This window comes from Branchiostoma lanceolatum, chromosome 2 (genome assembly GCF_035083965.1).
Source record: "Branchiostoma lanceolatum isolate klBraLanc5 chromosome 2, klBraLanc5.hap2, whole genome shotgun sequence".
Lineage (NCBI taxonomy): Eukaryota > Metazoa > Chordata > Leptocardii > Amphioxiformes > Branchiostomatidae > Branchiostoma > Branchiostoma lanceolatum.
This window is the reverse complement of record NC_089723.1, coordinates 18,903,627-18,920,672: the sequence shown is the minus strand read 5'-3', so window position 1 is coordinate 18,920,672 and position 17,046 is coordinate 18,903,627. Positions and strand designations below refer to the sequence as shown.

Here is a 17,046-nt window from a genome sequence, read left to right as displayed (position 1 = left end):
TCAGAAACTTTTTGAACTCAAAATCAAATAATTCAATGTGATCAGGGTGAAAATCAGATCTAGCTATACTGGAAAGTTGTGTCATAATAATCTTGAAATTAAGTTTTGTTGTGTCCTTCAAGGTGCCTATTAATTAGTTTGGCTGTTTCTGCATTCCTTTTGGATATTTTCCTGACAGACTGCTTGGTTACACTACAGTTGCTTTGCCCAAAGCTGTTTCTGGATCAACACACTCTAGGGTAAACAACAAAAATATTGAACCAGAAGACACAAGAACCTAAACTTTTCACTGTTATCATAATTACAGAAGTTGCACAAATACCACAAGACTAAAACAGTTGTACCAACTTTTGAAGAGGTCGGACAAGGTAGCTAACATCAGTCTGGCAGTATCAGCATGGTAGCAACAGTTTTGACATAGCAACAAAAAGAGATTGTCAAACCCAACCCACAAAGTAAACGAGACAAACGACAACAGCTACAACTTGCCTACATAATACTGCCAAAATTCTAACAAACGTTGATATAAAATTGCCAAACCAGTACACATACGATCTAAGGTTGCCAGTTTATTAGATAGAAAAACTAGTTTGTAGTTTTAATGTTAAAACCAACTGCTTGTTTTGTAGCTGCTACTACAGTACTGTATGTCCTTGTCGCACCTTGCTAAAACTCCAAACTATCTGACCTTCCGCCAAGGTTGGTGTTTGAATGTTTGTATACAGTAGCTTCCAGTTGAAGCCCTTTAGGCACTTTGGTTTTTCAATATTTTTGGCATGTCTGTGCAAGGACATAAAATTAAATACACCTCCTTCCCCCATCTTCATTCTTTTTCTCATCTGGGACAAAAAGACCAGTGCGACATTCTGACCTGTATGCAAGCTGGAACCACCCTAGAGCGAAATAAATCCCTCTAGAATCAAACAAGTAACAGAAATTAAGGTATATTCTGCTACTTGGTTCATGTTAGGACTATTATCTGACTTATAACGATTATACTTTTTTTCTTTCACAGTTTGCTGATTCGTGACCTTGATTAATAACTTATAGAAAATGTCATTTTAAGGCTAAATGGGTCTATTCTAATTAACCACTAGAGCATGCATGCGGCATACACATGCTTTCACTTCATCTTTAATAATACATTGATTTCTTCTTTGTCCTTTTATGAGGACAAAAATACCGAAAATGCCCGAGCAACAATTGGCCATTTTCTGCGTCAGTCTGTCTGAGGTTCATCAAGAGAGGGCTTCTTGTTTTGACAGCAGCACTGTTCAAACTTTGCCTTCCCTCTCCAATTACAAACACTGTCCGTATTTCCGTCCGCACAGAAACTTCACATTTTCCACCTCTCCTGTATGACGTTTGGAGATTGTTTTGAGGAAATGCTGAAGGTAGAGAGAGGGAAAGGGAAACGTTAGGAACTGAGCGGGCCGAGTCGAGCTGTAGAAGAAAGAAAACTTTGTTTTGACAGCCGCCGGCACTTGACAATCTAGCGGGACGGGCGGGCACACGTGCTCGCTACCATTTGTGTAGAGCCCATTCAGAACAAAAACCAACTCACATTTTACAAGAATACTGCAGATAAAAGGAGATCATAAATCCATGTATTTACAAGCCTGTCCATAAGCCAAATGTAAGCCGCCAAAACAATGAACAATAGTGAAAACCCCGAGCAAACTTATTTCTTAGTTTCCACACACGGCTACAAGTGCACAACTCGCATGAGAATAATTTCAGATAGCGGAACTCATGGTTTCAGATTGACTTTAGATTCGTTTTCAAAGTTTGTATGCCTTCCCACGCTCTTGTTTACTCCCAAATTGTCCCAGTTTCTCACAGGGTAGGTAGAAATCTCCCTAAATCCAACAAAATCCCTCAAAAATCCCACAAAAACATCCAAACTTGGTGGCGCGTCGTCTGCAGTTAGGGAAGACATGGCGGGTCATGATAGTGAATGACAGCTTCGGGAAGCGACACTACGTCGCCTGCAGTGGTTCTGGACATAGATGCATTCGTCCTACCAACCCTGAGCCAAGTATGTCAAAGGTAAGATCCGCACAAGAACCTTAAAGAATAAAAAAATTCTAAAAGATCAGAAACTTACGTTACTAACTTTTCACGGCAGGTTCGCAACATAGCGGACCGTCCCATTACCTACATGCCGGCACACCGAACACGCGTTCCAATAAATGTCATTTCTGAGCTCCCTTCGACCTATAAGACCAAACTGATGAGACCTTGAGATGACAGAGACTACAAACACTTGTAAATAATCTAGAAGATGGGGTACAAATCTCATGACAATATAGAAAACGCCAGGCTTGCGAAGCGCGCTTCACAACAGGTTCAGCCCTCCCTTGCCTGAGACGTCGAGACCTCACTCACCTCGCTGTACTTCTCGGCCTCCACACGCTGTCCCGAACCCTATGCGGCCTTCCTGTGGCTCCTGTAGCCGGCTAGAACCTTCAGCAACGTCTCGGTATGGTCCGTTCGACTGATCAGGGTCAGGATTTACCTAAAAACGCAAAGAAATCCAGAATTCTGTTCAGAAAATTTTCTAAAATTTCGCCATTCCTCGACCCGCGCGCGCAAGGATCCACGGGACAGAAACACTGGCGGACTGATATTGTTTTGCTTTGGCCGCTTCACCGCTGGTAAACAAAGTAGTCTCCTCGGGCAGGGCCACTGTTAGTAGTACCACATGAGCTATACAAAGCGTCTCAGCAGGAGGGTACTCGTGGGCTGCCACATCAGTGCCATTTATGCTACTCTAGGAAGGAATGTATTGAGTGCATAAAATCGCTAAAAAGGTGGTGTTAACATTATATGAAAATAATAGAAATGCTAAAATGATAACGTTAGTCTCCATGAAACTCCTTTTCGGGCGGAAGAAAATTGGGTAAATGATTTTCCAGAGAATGTGGTCGGTCAGAAATTGGCAACCTGTTTGAAACACATGTAACGTTACTCGTTTTGGCACTGTGTTATAATGAGGACTGTATATAGATAGGATCCCATTTGATATAAACAATGGCAGTAATGGGTTATGTGCAAACAGTGGCGCAGTATTTATTTATCTTCGTCAATGTTTTCAGGGCTGTGTGTTTGTCTGTCTGTCTGTCTGTCTGTCTGTCTGTCTGTCTGTCTGTCTGTCTGTCTGTCTGTCTGTCTGTGAACAGTATAACCCGAGAAGTTGTGGATCAATGTTTATGATATTTGGTTTGTCAGTATAGTGGCTGAAACACTAGTAATTAGATTATGGGGCCCCTGGCAGGTTTCCATTGTACTAGATCAGTACTTTTGGTTTTGATATCTCTTGTTCTGGGCATACTGTGGTCATGATTTTTTAAAGGTAAATAGCTCTTTGGTTTGTTTAAGAAGTGGTATATGTTTGGGCCCCCTAGCTTCTTTTTTTTTGGAACTGCAGAGGCCCATATTGTTTGAGACTTTGAAGAAGAATAATTCAAGAAGAGATTGACGGCTTGCCATGACGTTCGGTATGTCGAAAGCTAGATGCTAGTTTTGGTTTTTTAATCTGAAATTTGCAATCAATCAATTCTTGCTTTTCCAATGTTGTACCACCCTTATCAGAAACATGAATGATAGAAATATTGAAAAGGGATAAACAGCATCATTTTGCAGGACTGGTAGAATGGAACAATTAACTAAACTAGCTACAAATTTGTCTTCACTCATTTCACCTTGGCAACCATTGGTTGTATGTTCCTAGTACATGTAGCTAGGCTCTGTTTCAAGTCGCATTTTGGCCTCACGTGTACATTATAATTTTCATCAACACCGAATGCGCCAGAACTTGATGGGTATCTCGCGGCAGCCACCAAAGACTTCGGCATCATGAAACATTTCACGGCAGCTTAATGTTCTAACGACTAATCGAAGCATTACTTTTTACATGTTCCTGTTCTATTCGGCCATTGTTCATTAAAACTTTTAAACACAGCTCATAACGGGCAAACGTCCCTACAAACTCTGACAAAGAATTATTAATATCATACAGCTATAGCACTCCGAGCTTGAAGAGTAGCATAGCTTTTAGTTGATATTTTTTGTGCGATATTCAAATTTTCATTTGAGGTTTTCGCATGATGTTCGGTAGCTGCACATTCTCCGAAAAATGCTGTCAAATGGTAAATGTGCACTGTTGGACGGTTTGTATCGACCGGTCTGTAACAGAAAGAAGTAATAACTTGGAAACTTGATCAGCCCACGGTCACGTTCGCCTGTTAATATTCCCATCAAAAGTAGTTAGTCGCAATTCCCCTGGGCGTAACAAGCAAGGCTGAGTGAAAAAAACGCTCCAACAGATTGAAAACCGCATAAATCACGGACAAAAAAGCTGGTAAAAGGCGTTTTATTTTTCCCGAGGCGGCTCGTGGGAAGGCCGGCGGGAGACTTTGAAGTCAGACCCGGGAGACCCGGTGCGTGACACGGCGAAAGATAACGGGGTTGGTCGATAATTGCGCCAGTTACCGTCCGACACGCTTTCCCGCCAAAATTGCACGGTGACGATGTATGGAATGTGAGAGCTCTCAGGAGATTAGGTCGGGGTGACAGTCGGTGAGAGAGTTAGGGAAATAGGCACAGGGTTCAACAAGGAGTTAGCCCAGTATGGGAGAAACTTTCCCCTAGCACTGGAAAATTAAAGAAAATCATAACAACTCAAAACAAGTATGGAAGCTTTCCTGATGTGAGCATCAAGTGACTTCAAGTCTTTCATGATTTTTTATTTCGTAAACAACTGCCGATGACCTTTCGCGTTTTTATGTATTTTTAAGGCCTTTATTTATTTTTATTATTTAACTGTAATTTCCAAGGTAGTAAAAATTCATCTAGCCGTGTAAAATAAGACAATTTGTTGTGGTGTCGACACCTGAGGACTAATGTTTCAAATGATGTGCACTGATCTAGAGAATGAGACTGCACTTCTTCCCTCAGGTAAGTGATAAGAAAATAAGGTTAGGGTGTCATCTGACGCATGGTCGGGATTTGTGTGTGAACGGATTCCTAAAGTGAAGGGTGTGCGTTGGGGGTGGACCAATGGCTCGCGAGGGGAATGTAAAATATCGACTGCTAAAATCACTTTATGATTGTTACAAAGCATTTTCATGTCATTTCATGGTTTTGTACAAAGGCAGGTACATGTCAAAAAATTCTATGTTTGCAAATATGTTTTTTTTTTAAATAGGATTAGGAGAAAAAATTACATTCATTTTGCAGGATCTACCATTCAGACTCATCTGTACCGTCCCACATCGGACGGTCAAGGTTGCGGTTTCCCGCCAAAATCCCGCTCATCTGTCAGGAAGTAATCTTCTTCTGAAGGAAGCTGTGTGAAGGAGTGGGTAAGACGGACAGGAAGGCAGTTTGCCGAAGATAACGTCCTGTACTGCCTGACAGGATCTTTGAGGACGACATTTAACGTCCGACATGGTTTCCCGCCAAAACTGTGCGCCGACCACGTCTGGTATGTGGAACTCCCCTTGAAGATAAGGGCAGCGCAGGAGTTTGGCACGACTTCAAACGAGCAACGTAACTGCCTGAAATTCCCTTTATCGACTCCCGCCAATGTTCCACTTCTGTTTGTGCAGTTAGGGCGCTAGGAGGCGCTGCAGCGAGGTGTGATAGAATGAATAGGCAGGTCATCGGTAAAATAACTTCCTTTCAAAGTTTCGAAAAAAAATGTTTTAGAATGCTCCATCAGGACATGATGAATGCATCTAAGTTCTAATTTCATGCTCTTGTAAAAAGCAATTTTCTTTTTTGTTTAATTTCTTTGTACTACCGCATGTGGTTTTCTTTGCAGCTTTGTAGTCGTGCGAAATCAAATTCAATGCGTTCTGTCCACGTCCAATTCAGTATTTGCTCACCTTTCCTTTGTCAAAAGTAGACCGCTTCTTTTCTTTGAAGGAGGAAGAGGAACAGTTCCTTTCCACCTGTTTACACAGGAAGTTCTGTGGTTAGAGATGTATATCTAGCTTGTCTGTGGGTTGAAAGTTGTGCCGCGTAAGCTCTAACTTTACATCACCGCCGTTTTCTTCTCAAAACTACATGTCCATGGCGAAAGACAAATTTTTACAACTAGCGATTTTGTACCAGTCAATTTTTGTTGTCAGAAGATGGGCGGTGGCCATTTATTTTATTTCTCATTGACGGAATTTCAAGGTTACCTTATTCCGTCTTCCCAGGAATCCAGAAATAGCATCTGAATGAAATTCCTAACAAAGACATTAGTTTAATCCTATAGATACTTTTCCCGTTCTACCCTTGCACAGAAAATGTAGCACGGGAAATTCTATTCCAGGTCACTTTGGCGGCCACGTGACTCAGTCATGCGCTGGATAAACGGGTGCAACTGTTTAATTCACAGATAAGTAAGGTGTAGAGAAGGGGTGAACATTCCAGAAAGATCAGTTTCTGCCCTCACAGTACGTACTTGTGCACCTGTTGACAGGGCTGGGGAGTATTCTGGCTCATCTTATTCTTAGAATGATACATGATGTTACGATTCTATTTCATTTATACCAATGACAAAATATGATATATTCTTTGTATCGAATATGATACAAATAAAAGGAAAAGTTACCGAGGTCGACTGAAATTAAAGTTGTCATATATTGCATATTGTTTCATTGTCTCATTTCTTACTCATATCTTTTGTGTTGTTTTCTGGCTTACGCTTTGTAAAAATCGTTCTCATTTCTTTATGAACAATATTTTCGTTGTTGGGCAGGTCCCCTCATTTGTTTTTAGACCACCTGTTGCCCGTGTGGCTAATTAAACACCGCTCATTTTGATATCGGAGTAAGGTATCTCTGACATGGGCGCATCTTTAGGTTAATTGAGCATCCTACGAAGATATTTCAATAAGGACTGTTTCTTTGATGTGTGGGAAAGGTTGCTACAAACGTTACCGCGTTTTGCCGGTCCGCTGTGTGCACGCAGTATTTGTTCGTACCGATGCGTGGCACGACTGTCTTCAGTGGTGTCCCCGCCTCCCGCCGGCTATAAGAACAGTCAACACCCGCTACACCTCCGACACGCTAAATTAGAACCCAGTCGCCAGGCGGATTCATCTGCCTAAGGTGTTTCCTTCTAGCCTCCGTTGCAGACTCTGAAGCGGCTTTTTGGGGGGCTAAATAATACACTTTTTGCAGCCACCCCGTAACTATCAGCCATCCTGTAACCATCAGCCGCCTAGGCGGCTGATGGTTACAGGATGGCTGATAGTTACGGGGTGGCTGCAAAAAGTGTATTATTTAGCCCCCCAAAAAGCCGCTTCAGAGTCTGCAACGGAGGCTATTTCCTTCCCCTTTCATCTTTTTCTTTGGATGGGCGTCTTTATATCTATTCATAACAGTGCGCTCTTTTTCTTGGGGTCTTTACATTTCATCTTGCAGCCTAGGGCAGGATGGTTCACCTGCTTTAATTTTTTTTCTAATTACTGTGATGCCTGTTCTTGTTTCTTGTCCCATGCCTCTACATTACAAGTTTCGCTTTTTTACCAGTCTGTACACTCTTGGTTATGTTATATCGTCGCCATAAAAGCTGCCCTTAAATGGTATTTTACTAGTAACTTTCAGCGAGTGGCATCAACTGGACTGGTCATACCTGCAAAATCGTGCATGAATGCATCATCTACCTCGATCTCCTACGACATTGTGCGAGGAAGGACTGTTCTATCAAAAATAACATATAATAAGCTGTATATACAACAGCCATTCTGTTCTCGTCCTACAGATAGGACGATATTTATACACAGTTTTACAACAGGTGGTCGTATGTTCAAACGACTACAGTGCATCTCTTGGGCGAACCTGCAGTCGTTTCACACGGCCCACACAGAGTGGTATCAACAGGTGGCGAGTCAAAACCATCCTCATTACCCCCAGTCTTTACCACAAGAACGTACAGAAGGCGTAGATGAAGTACATGTCACATACTCCGTCTGTAACTAGAGTATCCGAGGTAGAAGAATAGCCCATTGGGAAAGCCTACACCGTAATTGCCAGCCTACCTGAGGTGGCGCTGCCTCCGACACCTCAGTCAATTTACCGGTGCGCCGAGCTCTGTTTGTCCTTTGGATTCCGAGGGCCCATTTTCGTCTCGGGATACAAGGTGTCCAAAACAACCAACAAACCAACCGCAGCGAACTAGAAAATGGCGTTGACCATGGCGTAAAGATACTCAAGACCGCCTCATTAGTTCCAGGACCGCTAATTGCTATCTTTATCTGTCAGTCCTTGGGTAATCCTAAAAAAGTTAAAGCTACGTACTGTCTATAGCAGAAAGACATTCGGATTCTAAATACTGTACCTGTTTTTTTTTTCATTTTCAAATGTGTCGTAGCCTAAAAGAGAGTATGGGAGACCTGGAATTAACTAGGATGACACTCAGGCTCATGTGCCGTACCGTGATTCATGAATTAGAAGAATAACTTTTTTGCAAGACAATTGTACACGGTACAATGCATGTCAACAACTATTAAAACATAATACAAAATAGATGTATAGAATTAAACTTGACATCCTAATTACTGATACAATAAGGACTAGCATAAATCTTTGATATAGTGTCCAAGTGGGGTTAATCGATAGTTTCGGCTTTTTTTTTCTAATGACAAAGCAGTCTTTTATCATATATTTACCTATTTTTGCATTGTTTGGATTGTTGCATCTAAAGATATATTCAAATCTGTCTGTAGCATTGAGGCTCTTAAAATCTGTTGTACTTGATTTGAGACATGTGAATAAGTTATTGCGCAATGTAAAACATCATATCTAAAGCATTCCATTACAAAGTGGATTTTTTTCAGTTTGCTTTGGACAAAATGGGCAAAAATATATGACCTACAGTTAACTAGTTATTACTGAGCAATATTACGTAAGGTTACAATGATTTCGATGGCTACAACACTTTTTGAAACGCTTTTATACAACTGAAGAACCGTGCGTAGGTCCGATTGACGACGCTGAAGTCATCGCATTTCTAGAGTACCAAACATCGAAAAAGGTGCGTCAGTAGTCCTGTACATGGCTTTAGAGTTCGCCACAGTTAACTACCGTCGGCAATTGAAGTTGACGAGAGTGACTTGCCGCGTCGAAGTGAGTTTGACATGAGCAGGAAACTTGTTCAGGTTTTGCCAGACAAACGTACTGTGACTTTTGACACGTTTTAGTCACCGCAACCGTTACATTCAAACATTGTCTTCTTTGAAAGCTTACTAGGAGAACATGGCATATCGTTAGTCTTTGTTTCTTTAATCTTCCCCCTAATTAAGACTGGACAACACGTTTGCAGACATCAAATGCAGACGTATCCAAAATATTGATTCAACGTATTCATAGGACCGTCTCAAAGCTTTTAATCGGAAAGAATAATAATAATATCACTCAAGAAGGTATGGCAGAGGATAGTTATATCTCAGACAGGCCATGTACGTAAAATATCGTAAAACTATACCGTTCATAGTCCCAACACCTATGTTAACGTTAAATGGCCCAGCGATAAAAGAAATATAGAAACCATAGTGCACACAGATGTTACCAAACAGTACATATGTCTATAAACATGATAACGCTACAGGTGTTTACGTTCGGTGTGGCTCTGTAGCTACACACTGCTCAGTTTTTGTTAGCTGTAGAGCAGTGAGTATTTGTTCTCTGAAATAAGTTATGGATGCCTGCATTTACGACGGTTGTGCGCTGCGACGTTGAAGAAAGATGTGCCTAAACAGGAAACAGCAGGTGCGCTCAGGTGTTTGTATTGGCTGCAATAACGATGATTGAAATCTGCTTGCACAGACTTATAATGAGGAAGTGTTCTATCATCAAGGACTGCGTTTTTAGATAAGAACAGATCCGTTAGACCATGAATAGACAGGTGCGAGGAGACTTGGTTGCCTTCTGGTATCCATGGCGGGAAATCTTCGATCATGATGGACTAGAAATCTCCACAAACAGAAGACAACAGCGGACTGTATTTCACGACAAGCACCGGTGTTGGTAGTTACAGGTAAAAGCAAAATGACGTGGAGAACCTGGCAGTGTATCATAGACAGTTGTCGTCTCAAAAGATATCATTTTCCGACCACAGATAAAGAGATCTCGACGAGTTTTGAGATGCAGATAGGGTGTCGCCGACCAAGCGTCCAAATGCCCACAACAGAATACAGATATACGGGCAGGTATACCGGTATCCTGTATAGTCCGATGCAACAGAATAGTTTACTAATACAAAGCGCGGACCGAGGCCAGACAGTTTACTATTACTCCTAGTAAGCTAACCCGCATGGTAAGGCACACTTGGATTGGCTTACCTGAGTCTTCAGGTGTGCACTACTCCACAGGCGCAGGTGAGTAGAGATTTTAGGTGAGCTACCTGGAGAGAGAGTCCTTTCGCAGGTGAGAACGGCCAGGTGTGCTGTTGGAGCTCCTGGTAGGTACGCACCTGAGAGAAAGGTAGATAACGGTGCGGCGGCAAGGCGGGAGGTGGAGGGGAGGAGCCTGTCGGGGGTATAAACACTACAGCCGGGTGATTGACAGGCAGGCAGACGACATTTTGTCCTTGGATAGTAAGTTTCCTATCTGACAAAGTTGCCCACGATTTTCACAAGTTATCGTGAGAGATAGTGGAGTTGGTATAGGATGTCGACATCTTTCTATCGCCGCATCGAATAATACTTTGCGACGTTACATGTACTTGTAATTACATTGGTAGAGAGTCTTCAACTTTGCCCTTCTTTCCCTATGCCGATAACTATGTTACAGGTCGACTTAGATATAAGATCAGACCGCATGTATCTAGCATTGTAAGACAAAGCTTCCATTTCACTTCAGTAAGTGTAATGCTTATCGACAGCTTGTTTCAAAAGGACTCAAAAGTTAAACAAATGGTTAAAAAGTTTAGATAACCAGCAGGCCGCATACCCTGTAAAGGTCAAGCCTGGTATCAATGTTTTGGTAACCAAGCCATGAAAACGTCGCATGGTCATGAGTGCAACGATATGCCTGCAAAGTAGAGAACACAGAAACGATGCTTGATGATTGGTCAATATGAACTTGCTTCCAATTCTTATTATCGAACTATAGTAGCTGTAAGTGAATGCAATATCTGAATCCAGCAGATGATTTTAGCATTAAAGCCATGCACTCAGCTTGGAATTCAAACAAGATACATATATCAAAGTTTTTAATGCTCTCCTTTCTATCGTTTAGATGCTTCAAGCAAAAGCCAATTGAGAACCCACGATAGTGACAAGAGAAGAATCTAAAAAGACGTCACTGTAGGCAAATCAAGGAGAATTTGTATGTGAGATGTGCCGCCATCATTACCCATTGCCCTGGGCTGGCTCATGGCGCATCCTCCACACTGTGAAACCTGACGACACTTTCTCTAATCATGTTCGCTTTTTAACAAACGAACTGTGAAACCACACCCGCTCACAGGGACGGTATCATCATGACAGTACAGGGAAAGCTAAGGTAGATAACGGATATATTCATTACGATAATACTCTTGTAATCAGGATATAACTTCCTGGAATGTTTTGGGCTTCATGATCATCAGTGTGTCTGTCTCATCAAAATCATCAGCATGCTCGTGAATTAAATAAGAATTTCATGGCAATCGTATTTTGTTTTGTTGAGTCGTTTTTGTCGTTATCTCGTAAGATAACGTTTCGTCACACAAACCACATCATGACATAGTTTGCCCTGATAATTAGATAATGAATGACTTAAAACATCACTAAGATGCGTTGATGAAGGTTAGACTAAGGTGTTTACTCCTCAGTAAACAATTTCCTTGTCTTTCTTGAGATCTTAGACTTGGCGTCGTAGCTTACTGCTCTTAATGGTTACTTCAAATATCCGCGCATTCTTAGATATCTTTATCATTTTGCGGTAAATTGAAGAAAACTATGAGTAGTGTTAGGACGGTGCTGATGTCACTGTCAAGGTCTGACATGTCCCTGGGGACGAGCGTGTGTTTGTGGTTCTCGTTACCAGGACATTCCCGGATAAATACTGTTTGCATTATCAGGAATCCAATCATACTCAAGTTGTAATTGGTAATGATCTACACCGTGCACACTTTCCAGATGGGATGAGGTGCATACATAACAAACACAGGGAAGGTAGGAAGGTCGGGAGTGAAACACGGATCAACGGGGAAATTAATTAGAACCACCAATATGGTGCAAGCAATTAGCCGAGCGATGTTTTAAAGCTTTGAAGGTATATACATGTATCCTAGAGATCGTGACTCCGTAATTCATTTCCTATTTTTGACCCTAGGTGTGAATTAAACCGTACCGGGAAGGCTAACATAATTTGATTTACCTGGCTCCATACTTATGTTGCCGCAGTTGCCGTATGAACGTTATCTTTTGGAGTGCTTGAAAGTGCCTTCGTTGTTTTACACTGATGATGATTTTGGTTGTTAAGAATGAAAAATTGTTCATTTTACGTTGGTGCTTTAAAAAAATAGAATCATCAACTGGCACGAAAAAAACACCTTCCCTCACTATGTACAGTGACAGATGCGGCCGAATGCCTGGTGCTACTCGAATGTTGCAGAAGTAACACTATCCCGTTATTTCATTACGTTGATTCGTTTCTAATCATTTCACCATTTGTATTCGAAAAATCGCACATTAATCTACTGCCACAACATGTTGATGGCAATACTCCACTAGTAAAGGCGTTGGAGAATGTTTTCTGAATAACCGAAAAGTAGCATTGAAGTAGAATCAGAAAATCTGTGGTTGAATTCATAAAAATGTGAGAGAAGAAATATGAAATAATCAAAGTTGGCTACCGATCGCTTAAAAGGTTATGACACAAAAATACAACATTTTCTTATTATCTGGAATGGGAATATATTCAATGAATATAAACGTTTAAAACAAATACACACCTTTCTGAAATTATTTAACATTGCACCATCAGAAACCATACTTCCAGCTCTTGATTCTTTTCTGATCTTCTTCGAAGTGTGTATATTTTGTGCAAATGTCTATGTTATTAAACAATATGATTATGGTTTATGTAATTTCAGGAAATTCTTGATTTTGATGTCATTGGTGTCTTATGCACTTTAAGATTTAAGAAGAGATGAGATAGAGAAAAAATGACTCTCATAAGAATAATAATTATTCGAAAATGTACAGAACAGTAGTTAAACATCTCATTTCAGAATGCTTTAGATAATGCTTTATTGTCTGGGTAATGAGTAAAGGCGACCAACATTAGCCGTGAACAGATCAAGTAAATAAAAGGGCTTTAATAACCACATGATCTGCCAACCGACACGTGATATGGTCATGTGCAACTAGAGATGACGAATGTTGTCACTGGCTGCAATAACCTCTATCCATCTCAGCGTGATAAACCTTTAGCATTAGGATGGACGGGGGCATCAACCAAATCAGTCTCATGTAGACATGTATCATGGTGTTGTGTTTTCTCCAGGCTTGTTTTTGTGCTAGCTCCAATTTCCTCAATTTTCTCATGTCTTCCCCTTTCCTCCTTCAAATATTCCTCTGTATATTCCTTGTCTTTACCTTTTCTCCTTCAAATATTCTTGTGCATATCAGTCTTTATAGAAGATTATTTCCTTTCACAATAAGTGTCACCAATAGTTTTCTTCGTTCCTTCATCTTACGTCCTTCCCTACATCTTCTCCTCTTCCTCCTCTTCATCTATTCCTTCATGCCATGTCATTCCATCCCTTTTCACTCCCTCATGTAGCAGCCTCCCAGTTGAGCTCCTGGCTCCAATTAGTAACAAGAGTCCGTAGGACACAATTCTCCGTGAAGTATTTATAGTATGTACAAGTATTGACCCACACAAATTGCATCTCTGCTCAGTCCAAGTAGTGTTTTAGAGCAAGTAAAGAAAAGGTGTTTGTTTATCTTTTTCTTTCAATACAGGAGTGGTCAACCTGCTGAAAAGTATGTTTTTACAGCATGGCACAGATGGGATCTAGAAATTCCGGGAAAAGTCACAAAGTTAGATCTAGATGGCCCCTTTTCAATTATCAACGAACCATTCAGCCTTACAAGTTACAACTAAGATGCATCAGAAATCACAAATATGCAGTAAATCCTCTTTCCACAATTTATTGCAGGCCAGCCTGATCTATAGCTATCAAGCTATTTGCAATAAAAAAGGCAAATCTATATTATCGTAACATTTCACGAAGGTCAAAGGTCACCGGATCTAACCACCCGGAAGTGACACTGGCGCGCGCAATTTTCTGAGAGATATTTCTCAACAATCTTTCATCCCCTGTGTAAACTTTTTACATTGTCACAGCCTCCGTATTATAAACTACAAGTGTGGTAAGTTTGAAGGTCCAGAGATTTGCCATTTTCACACTGTGCGTAAAAATACATCGTCCGTCCCGTGCGCACATACTGTATGCGAGTTGCGAGGGACACGGCATACTTAATACACAGACTGGAGCTCACTTGGCACATGTTCGCAGCCAAAACTCACAATTCCCGTTGCCGCATTGGTATGTAACTTGGTATATCGTTTCCTAGGTTGCGTGTGGTGATGCACGTTGTCTATTTTTCAATGTAACAGTGACTATACGATCACAGCAGTTTGGAAAGAATTATACCCCGTATCTGCCTGAAGTATTCTACTCAAGCGGAACGGATTATAGCACGGTGTCTACGGCAGGGCAGTGGGACATAGCATTAATTATAGGGGTGCAATTACAGTATTGCATTTACGATAAAAGTAGTTACGGTGTAACTAAGGCATCGTGCATCACCACACCCAACCAGGCACACTATATGCCAAGTTACACACCGATACGACGACGGGATCGTGAGTTATAGCTGCGAACGCGCAAGCAAAAGCAATCCCAATACCCCAGAAGGAGGTCACACCTCCTTCCCGGAGTAACTAGGAGACCCCGAGGACAGGACATCCCGGTTGGAGCTGCCCCCGTCTTTCGGAAAGGTCGGAGTTCCCTGGTTTGAGGAGGTTTCTCGAGTACGTTAAATCGGAAAGGCTAGTAACCCGTTCCTGTAAAAAATATACCCTAGTACAGAAACAGCAATGTGACCCCGGGTCAAATCCTGGGACAGGACATCCCGGTTGGAGCTGCCCCCGTCTTTCGGAAGGGACAGGGTTCCCTTGTTCGAGGAAGTGCCGCAAGTGCGTTAAAGGGGGAGGGCTAGTAACACCTCCCTGCAATACAGAAACAGCAAGGAAACTTGCTGCCCCGTGTGCTCTTCCCACTGATCATGAGGAGAACACATCACCCAGGGTTGGCGTGGTACCGTAACGTTACAGGTGAACTAATAGTAAAACCGGTACCGTTAACTTTGTCGAAACGGTGAGTGAAGTATTTAGGGCACCTCTGTTTTGACAACCTCCCGTTGATGATCCACCCTAAACACTGTCGATACTTGGATTACAGCGTCGACATCGTGATTAAAATGTCCCTGTCCCACACGACGTATTGTCAACACTCCCTGTCTTCAGATCCATATCTATGTGGAACAGCTTGCCACATCGGATATAAACGGCAACAACGAGCAAGTTTAGGAAGGAGATGAGTGTGTATAAGTTAAGTCAATATTAATGTAATATGTTAATTACTGTGGCAAGTTTTATGTAGTTTGTCAGATGTATGTTTGTTTGATTTGTACTCCAGGTAGATTAGCTACATACTCACTGTATGATAGCTAATGGAGATAATAAAGTATCCAAAGTATCCAAGTTACTGTGACACCTTTACTCCAATAAGAGAAAAGCACTAGTTATAATAATTTTGATAATTGCGTATATTGTTTTCTTGCATATGCTAACATGTATCTAGTAGTTCACAAGACAAAAAAAAAGTTGTAGATGACAAATAGACGTAAATCATCACCCCGCCTCCGACAGGTAAAGGTACTCAGCAGACAGCGTGTCTTGGTAGACGTTGGATGACGTCAGCTATTTTGGGTTACTTTGGGCCTAATGCATTGTTTACTGTTGACTCGTGCTCAGGTGGTTGGTTCTGATTCATTAATCACTCACCACGAGTCTGCTGTCACGGCTGGAGCGCTGCTGTGGTCCAGTCAGAAGGACGAGGCCGTGCTGAGGTTGCAATGCTGGTGGGGTCGTGTGGCGTAACGGTAGGGTCTTCGGGCCAGAACCCAGCGGTCCCGGGTTCGAATCACCTGACGCCACCGATGTTGTGCCCTTGGGAAAGGCACTTTACGAGACTTTCCTCACCCCACCCAGGTGTAGAAATGGGTATATTGTTCTCTGTACGTGGCACTGTTGAAATAAGTTATAAAAAACTTGCGTGCAGTGCCACGTCGTCCTTGTCTGTCCAAAAACGACGTAAAAACAATGCTGGTAGTAAGTACTAGAACCATGTCATCATTGTGCTCGTAACCGTGAAAACCAAGGCCACCCCTTTGATCCCGAAGGCGCTGACAAGCAGAAGGTCCGAAATGAATCGACTCGGGGCCCACCATGGCATGGTCTTTGCATATAGGATTATATAGGCAGTCACTGATAGGCAGTTTAGTAAGATCAGGGAATAAAAGGGAAAACCGTGAATAGCAAATTTATATAATGACGTGACTTTAAAGTCGTGAAATACCCGGTATGATATCAGTGACCGTCACGTATTTCCATGTTGTCCTACCTACATTAAGTTGTGCACCGGTCATGTCGGACCGGCCAACTTGTACATGCGTTTGGTTTATTGGTCTATTGGTCAGAAATTACCCGTACAATGGCTGCCAGTGCTGAATTGCTGCAGGGTTTACAATCATATAATACAGAACAGATACATGCGTGACTCGCCTTTATGAAAAGTCCTTCAAAAGCGCCTGACATTGAAGCCACAAGTCCCTTCAGTGTTCATCATCTTGATGATTACTGTACATAACATTACCGTAGATGCAATGCCGCTATAACTGTCCAGACCGCCGAAATGGCGATGTAAAAGGCTCTTACTCTACTACTGACACATGAGTCCCACCGCCTCCATCGGTTCACTTCCCTT

The 17,046-nt window shown here is 41.9% G+C and overlaps 1 protein-coding gene across 16 annotated transcripts in view; it reads right to left on the bottom strand.

Moving 5' to 3' along the window:
* The window catches only part of LOC136427741 (eyes absent homolog 1-like), a 109,904-nt gene extending 99,393 nt beyond the window's left edge, over window positions 1–10,511 (bottom strand). For 6 of the 16 annotated variants that reach the window (XM_066416865.1, XM_066416859.1, XM_066416866.1 and 3 more), the window contains exon 1: window positions 2,389–2,617. The gene's annotated coding sequence lies outside the window, so the exon portion shown is untranslated. Of the gene's footprint in view, window positions 1–2,388; window positions 2,620–10,339 lie in introns of those variants that run through there. The other 10 variants (XM_066416864.1, XM_066416867.1, XM_066416870.1 and 7 more) reach the window with 5 other exon arrangements.
* Window positions 10,512–17,046: the final 6,535 nt, after the last annotated feature.